This window comes from Hippopotamus amphibius, chromosome 2 (assembly GCF_030028045.1).
Source record: "Hippopotamus amphibius kiboko isolate mHipAmp2 chromosome 2, mHipAmp2.hap2, whole genome shotgun sequence".
NCBI classification, from domain to species: Eukaryota; Metazoa; Chordata; class Mammalia; order Artiodactyla; family Hippopotamidae; genus Hippopotamus; species Hippopotamus amphibius.
In genome coordinates, this window is record NC_080187.1 from 117,987,979 (window position 1) to 117,994,082 (window position 6,104).

The window sequence follows — 6,104 nt, forward strand, 5'->3', positions numbered from 1 at the left end:
GATCCTGGTGTTTTTTTGTTTGTTTCTGTTTTTTGTTCTTTAATACTTATTTGGGCTGCTCCAGGTCATAGGTGCAGCATGCAAACGTAGTTATGGCATGCAGACGTCTTAGCTGCAGCACGCAAGTGGGACCAAGTTCCCCCGTCAGGCACTGAACCCCAGCCCCCTGCATTGGGAGTGCAGAGTCGTACCCACTGGACCACCAGGGAAGTCCTGATCCTAGTGTTTTAATTTTTTTTTTTTTAAATTTTGACTCTAGTTACCTACGGCCCACCTGGGTCCAACTCAGCCTGCCTAGGTAGGAAGGAAACGTTTATGGAAAAGTGACGACAATTACTAGTATCAGAGTAAATAAAACAGTGTACATTATTAAGTTAAAACATAGTGCTAAGGAAGTAGGGTGATGGTCTCTACTCCATTCCTCACGTTTTCATGGAGAATAGTGTACTTCACCCCTACAGAGAACACACTTGGAAGGATCTGGGAGTAGAGGTTTTCTCTAGACCACAGTCTTGCATGAGACAATAGACAGGAGGAAATGAAGAAACCAGAATATCTAAATAAGAAGGCAATAATGTCTCACATGTCACTCTCTGAGAGAAAGTAGGCAACACATACGGGGGGAATCCCCACAAGCATCTCCCAAACAAAACAAAACAAGAAGAAACACAGAAATACATATATTATACACGTAGAAATACAACTGTTGGGCAGTTTCTGGTCAGTGCACACAGATGCCCAGGCTGTGGACTCAACACTGGTGCAGCTGGCTGGCCTGCCATGGGACTGAAACCAGGTGTTCTCAGGTTCTCACTGTCTCCCACACAGCTACCACTAAGTTACCTGCCATGCTCTTTGGCTGAGAATAGCAACATCGAACGACATTCCACCATTCATTTAATTTGGGGATCATAATTTTGTTTGTGATAACTTCTGCAGTGGAGCTGCAGTTTCCTTTGTGGCTACTGACCCCTTGGAGAGTAAAACTAACCAGAGATTTGCATTTAAAGAGGCTGAAGAAGCTACATACCTATGAAAGACAGCTTGGGACACAGCTGCAGATGTGGGAACCCAGACAAGTACGTAAGACCCTCTGGCTGAGACGGAGCCAGTCGTATAAAATTGGGAATGAAGGCATTTGGACTTTAATTTCTGTGGGCTTTTATTTGCAAGGGGATTTAGTTTTGAGGACGTTGAATAATAAGAGTTTCCTATTGTTCAAATTTGGGACATGTTTATGTTGTTGATCCAGTCTTTATATTCATTTCATAAAATCTGGTGGATCTATTCTGGACAACATGACAGGAGATAATTACTGATAAGAATAGAATAGGGAGTGAATTTTGAGCTTAGGGTGCCGCATGGAATCCTGGCTGACTCATGATGCTAGAGTCTTTTGTGGGCAAAAGGTGAAATGCCCATCAGCAGTTCCAGAGGGGAACATTGTGTAGAAAGGAGCAGAGTGTACCATGGTGAGAGCACAGCAGCACTGTGAGCAGCTGCCTGCCCTGCTGAGAGGACGGCAGCCCTGGCTGACTTCTAACTCGCTTAAGAACAATGCCTTATGACATCGTTTCCCAGCCTTCCTTCATATACGCGCTGCTTTGGGATTTTTATTTATTTGCGCATCACCCATGCTAATACTAATACATTTTTAAAAATATTGTGTGGACTTTAAAATTCTTGAGCTCATGATATGTTAAAATATATTTTTTTCTGAATACAGATTAAAATGCATAATTACTAAAATTAAAAAAATGCCTGTCACCATCACCCTGCTACCTGAAATCAACTGACATAATGCCAGTGGGACACACACACTGTAATATGCTAAAAGATGAGAAACCTGGCAGAGAAGGGGAGGGATGCGTGTTGCTTCACTCTTCAGGTTTCTGTTCTAATCCTGATGATGGAAAGTGGTACTGGATAAATATTTGGGGCCCCTCTCTACACCTTCTCTCTCGCACCTTCCCAGGCAACAAAGAAGAACTCAGTTTCTAAGACTTGCAGGAGCTCCGGTATAGCGTTTTCTAATTCTGCCCTTGGCGTTCAGGGAGCAGTACTTCTTACTCCCACGCTGGAGCTGGGCTTGAGTGAGGAAGACTGAAGTTCATTTGTGGAGAACTGGAGCAAACCTATTTCTGCTTTAGGCCTAAGCCTCATCTCCTACTCAGCTTTACTAGGGAACCCCATAATTTAGATGATAAGACATACATTTCAATCTCTGCTTCCTGGGTCTATTTCTCAACCTGGCTAAAGTCCATAAAGCAGAAGCCCAAATTCCAACACAGCATTTAGTTACAAAAACAAGTGAAAGAAATGAGAGAAGAAAATGTTGACTGAAGAAAACGAATGCTCCTGTTACACAACAAAATGTTTTGTGTTAATAAACATTTAGTGATAGCTTATTATGCAAAAGAGTTTTTTAAAAAGTTAATGTTCCTTGACACTCAAATATTGTGGCTGTGAGTTTTCACTTCTCCAGCTTGGGGTTAGAGTCGTGTGGTATTGTAGTCTCCTTGGCTGAGTCTGCACAGGGAAACAGGGGAACCCTTCTTTGTTCCCCAGTCTCTGAGAAGCAATGAGATACAGTAGAAAGAATATGGGCTTTGGAGTCGGGTCTGGGGATGTATTCTGGATGTTTCAAGTTGGGCAAATTACTTAACCTTCCTGAATCTCACTGTTTACAGGTATAAAATGGGGATAGTAACTCTCATTGGGTTGTTGTGAGGACTGAGATAATGCATGTGTAATGCACTAACTTGATGCCGGATCCCCTCCCTGTCCACAAATTGAGCTAAAGATACTCTAGGAAGGATTCTTTCTCCCTACTCAGTGTTCCTTCACGGTTATCCTCTGGGACTTACTGGGGATCAGCAGTTATAAAACCTTCATTCTGGATCCAGTCCTTCTCTTTCCACACTCTTCTCCCCTCACAGACCTGAAGTTTTGGAGCTATTCCTTACTCTGGAGGACTTGTCATTTGGAACTCAGACTTCATCATTTTCTTTGCTTCGTGGCTCTGCCTATGTCCCATCACCAGTTTCCAAGACCACAGGCTGTAGCCCAAGTCTCCCACTTCCCCACCTACAAGGAACCAGGCTGAACAGGTGTAAAGCACCGAATTGGTATTTGGCACACAGTAGATGCTCATTACCTATAAATTTCTTTTCTTAGATCTGGAAGCTTTGAACTGTTTTCTACAGAGCTGTATTGACTATTATGATTGAGTACAGTGATCCAAGAACTGTATTTTAGAAATGAAATATTTTGGATATCACTGACTCAATCTTTAAAACCACTAACTTCTGCACTTAGTGAGACTGCCATTCAAATAGAAATCATATCCATGTCTAGGCATCCGCTCAATATGTCCATATCTAGATAGTTTTTAAAGACATTTTGAGATCTTTCCCTTGCATAGAAAGAGTATGGTTTGCCTCCTTATGCTCAGCGGCCTTTTCCAGCACAGATAAAATTCCAAGATAATAAAGATTTTGATCTCATGCAAGTTCCTTGGTGCAAACAGGCTTGCATAGCAAAATGATGCAGATAAACGTGGATGAAAATGGACTTCACACAAATAAATGAAACTATATTATGTTTCTCTAGTATAAAAATAGATCAAATGGCAGGAGGACAAAAATAGGTGAAGTGGTAACATAAACTGACTTGTGAAAAAAAGCAGTCAATAGAAAATGACCTCAAGATGATTCAAAGGTTGGAATTAACAAACAGGGACTTTAAAGCAGCTATTATAAGTGTGTTTAAGGACTGAATAGAAAATATGGTAATAATGAACAGATGGACATCTCTGTAGAAAGAAAGAAGTATTTTTAAAAAGCCAAATGGAAATTCTAGAACTGAAAAATACAAAAGTTCATTGATGGATTTAACAACAGACTGGAAACAACAGAAGGGTCAGTGAACTTGAAGATAGATCAACAGAAAATATCTAGTCAAAAGGACTGAGAGGACAAAAAAAAAATCTATAAAAAAGTTAACAGAGCCTCAGTGTTCTCTGAGTCCAACATCAAATGGTCTAACATATATACAATTGGAGTTCAAAGAGAAGTGAATGGGGCAGAAAAAATATTTAAACACATGACCAAAAATTTCCCAACATTAGTGAAAACCTTATACATACACACATAGTGTGAAAATGACATATATTGTGAAACTCGTGAAAAATGAAGGCTGGCTGACTTCTCATGAGAAAAATTAAAACCAGAAAAAAGTGGGAGAACATTTTAAGTGTTGAAAGGAAACTACTATTAACTAAGAATTGTCTAGGCAGTGAAAATATCTTTTAGGATTACAGTCAAAATAAAGGCATTTTCAGATAAACGAAACCAGAGAATTTGTCACCACCACACGGGTACTAAAGAAGAGTTAATGAAAGCTCTTCAGCTTGAAGAGAAAGATAAGAGATTCTACAGAGAGGAGTAAAGAGCTTGGAACATGGCTTGAGCACATGCACACATATATAAAGAATAAGGAAATGAATCCAGAAAGATATTGCTATGATTTATGTTAAGGAGTTTTATAGTGTTTTCTGCTTTCCTCTAGGAGTTTTATAGTGTCTGGTCTTACATTTAGGTCTTTAATCCATTTTGAGTTTATTTTTGTGTATGGTGTTAGAGAATGTTCTAATTTCATTCTTTTACATGTGGCTGTTCAGTTTTCCCAGCGCCATTTGCTGAAGAGACTGTCTTTTATCCATTGTATATTCTTGCCCCGTTTGTCAGAGATTTGGGTTATGACGGCATCTGTGTGCTGGGATGGTGATGCACTGCCCCTCCTCCCACTCGAGAGGGCATGGAAGTTTTGTGTCCCCCACCTCGTTCCTTGCCCTATGCATCTCTTCTGTTTGGCTATTTCTGAATTGTATCCTTTATAATAAAACTGTAATGTTAATTATAGTGCTTTCCTGAGCTCTGAGTCATTTTAAGAAATCATTAAATCTGAGCAGGGAGCTCCTGAATCTGTAGCTAGCCAGACATGGATGTGGGGATCCTATTTATGGCTGGCATCTGAAGCGGGGACAATACTGTGGCACTGAGTCCTTAACCTGTGGGGTCTGCACTAACTCCAGGTAGCTAGTGTCTGAATTGAGCTGGAATGTAGCTCAAAGCTGGTGCAGGAGAAGTGAAGAACTGACTGTTGTTTGTAAAACCAAACAAGGTCTCAAGGTCAACATCTGTGGTATTCCTGCCAAAAGTGCCTAACTTGTATCTATTCAAGGAAAACATTCTACAAGATAACTGCCCTGTATTCTTCCAAAATACATGTTAAGAAAGATAAACACTGAGAAACTATTCCAGATTTAATGGAGACTAAAGAGATAGAACAAGTATATGCAATATGCAGTCCTGAATTAGAGCCTTGATCAGAGGGAAAAAAACAACTATAAAGGACATCATGGAACAACTGACCAAATTTGACTATAGAATGTCAGATAAGAGTACTGTATCATAAAATTTCCAGATTTTGATTAATGTATCACAATTGTGTAAGAGAATATTCTTGTTAGAAAATATATACTCATAAAAAAGTCTCCAAATGGTTCAGAAAAAAATAATATGCATATATTACTTACATGCATTATATATAGAAAAAGAAAATAATAAAGCAAATGGCACAAAATATAAACAATTGGAGAATCTGGGTAAAGGGTATACACAAGTTTGTGATGCTGGTCTTGCAACCTTTCTGTAAGCTTGAAATAATATAAAAATAAAAGATAAAAGAAAACGAAAACGGAAATAACACAGTAGACTTGCCAAATTATATGTCGGTTTTCTTCCGCAAAGTGGAATACCTAAAGATTATTAGAACATTGAACAAAGATAGAGCAGTTCCCGAACTGTGTTTCCTGGAGTACAATTATGCCATGACAAATTTATCAAATTTATCAAAATTAATAATTTTGATAAATTAAAGACTTATCAAAATTAAAACAGTTGCTGTTGTTCTTTCTTTCCTCTGAAAATTCATTTTAGAAATAATTTCATTCATCAGAAATTCACTTGAGTAGCAAGTGAGACCTGTAGGATGAGAGCTGGTGAAGATTTGTTTATCTGGAGAAGGACTGAAAAGGGAGG